The sequence below is a fragment of the Elephantulus edwardii genome, unplaced genomic scaffold (genome assembly GCF_000299155.1).
Source record: "Elephantulus edwardii isolate Elephantulus edwardi_28Jun2011 unplaced genomic scaffold, EleEdw1.0 scaffold00085, whole genome shotgun sequence".
NCBI lineage: Eukaryota > Metazoa > Chordata > Mammalia > Macroscelidea > Macroscelididae > Elephantulus > Elephantulus edwardii.
The window spans coordinates 7,571,748-7,574,132 of NW_006399835.1; positions in this window are offsets into that span (position 1 = coordinate 7,571,748).

Sequence of the window (2,385 nt, forward strand, 5' to 3'; positions counted from 1 at the left end):
TGACTGCCTCTTGGTCCAAGTATAGGTTTCGCATTAGCACGATTAAATGTTCTGGGATTCACATTCTTCTCAGAGTCAGCCACAGTTTGTTATGATCCATGCAGTCAAATGCCTTTGCATAATCAATGAAACACAGATAGACATTCTTCTGGTATTCTCTGCTTTCACCTATGATCCATCTAACATCAGCTACAATATCTACTTTAAAAAAGTACCAACATTGAAAACTCTGTGACTTGGAGTTCAACAAAACAGAGTCACCATGGGTTTGAACTGATTTGACAGAAATGAATTCATTTATTTGTGAAACTCTGGTAGCATAGCTCTTAACAGTACTGCTGCTCACCCAAAGATAATGCTTCTTTGATTTCAAACCCAATAGCAGCTCTTAAGGAGGAAAATGGGAAAACTCTGCCTAAGCATTTGTAGTCTTTTGAAATCCCCTGGAGGGTCAGATGTGAATTAGCTCTGACTCAATGGCAATGAGTTTCTTAGAATTTGAGGTTTTATTTTAATGTTTTTATGGACAGATCCTGGGAGAATCTAAAATGGTCATCATACATACTTCAGGCATGTTACTAGGCGGGACCAGTCCTTGGAGAGGGACATCATCCTTGGAAGGGTGGAGGAACAGTGCAGGAGAGGAAGACCCTGGACGGGATGGATTGATACAGTGATATTATAATGGCAGTAGGTGTGTCAGAGACGGTGAGACTGGTATAGGATAGGGAAGAGTTCAGAGTTGTACATGGGTTGTTATATGTCTCAGGTGACTTGATTGCTCATAGCAAACAACAACAAAATGTCCATTGTTTTCAACTGTATAATTTCAGCCACCAAATGCTTTTTTTTGCCAATAGAATAATATAACTTTTAAAAGTATGTTTAACATGTCATTGATATTCTGTAATTGAAGGAGAAAAAACACATTTAGACTGCCCCCTCAAAAGACATTTTCATAGTCAAACTTCATCTTAGTGTTCTGTGGAGTCTTTTCAGTTGTGTATCATTACATAGTAATACATTGGAAAATGTAGCATTATATCTGATGGAGAAAATACCATTGGAATACTAATATGAGCATTTAAACATTTATTTAAGCATTTTTCATGGGACATATAGGGCCAATGTTGACAATGCTATCTTTCAGAATCATCAGTTATTTGTTACTATCAATATGAACATTTTCATCAGTTCCCCCCCCCAGTTATTTAGCATGAAAGAGATCTTACTTTCTAAAGATGATTATTTGAAGGAGAAAAATCCTTTTTACTTTTTTTGGGGGGTTTATTTCAAACAATCTCCTTTTTTTGTTTTCCCAGATTGTGTTCATGAAAAACTCAGTGCTTAAAGAGTTAGGGGAATAAAGATGAAAAAGAATGTAGACTGTCAGCAGAAAATAATCTCTTTATACATGTACTTGCTGACTTCCAGGAGGACTTGCATTATGTGTTGGGTTATTTTTTTTCTCTTTCTTTCACTCATTATATCTAAGATTCCAATGCAACAGAAATGGGATGAAGGATAGCCTAGCTCAATGCATTTTCAAAATTACAAAGCCCTGAAAAGTGATCCCACTCAACAAGATATTCATGGAGAATGCTTCATTTTTAGTGAAATTGAAGTATTCAGTACTAAATGTGAAAATGTATTTTGAACAAAAAATGTAACGTTTCACATTTGAAACTGTCATAAAACTCTTGTGTTTTCTGTAAGTTCTGCCTTTGTGATCAAATCTATTCTTTCAAAATCAATTGAACGATTTCACAAGGGGATAATTTTTTTAAACAAAATTCACATTTTATTCAGGTTGAAATAAACTGTACAAAATTGATTTTCTTCACCAAAAAGAACAGTAATAATTTCTGTATTCTTTCTAGATAAACCACAACACACTTATTTTTGTAAATTTCCCAGGTTTTAATCTTATAAATCAGGATGAGGCAGTAGATATAATCATGGAAAAAGACCAAAGTTATCAGCTGTTAGTGTCCGTGGCCTTACAGTCTATTTAGACCATGAAAGAGAAATGTTCACTATATACCTGCCAAAAGGTTTATGAAGGTGTAGGCTCAACAAAGGAATGTAAACAGCAGCAACCTAACCTATAACAACTATAGTAAGTTCTTCCATTCACACTTTAACTGTAGTTTGTTCCTTTAGGTTCATATGATAAAGACAATCTACACTGAAACCATATTTGGCAAGCTCATAGTTTGCATCACCCTGGTAATTTTCTTAATTGTCTATTACAGCTTTTTAAAACTCCCACTAATCAACAATCAGTCATGAGTTTCATTGTAACATTTTATAAAATATATTCCTTACTCCCACACCTCCACAAAATGTATTTCATGAAAGAACTGTAACTCAATACCTGGTAAC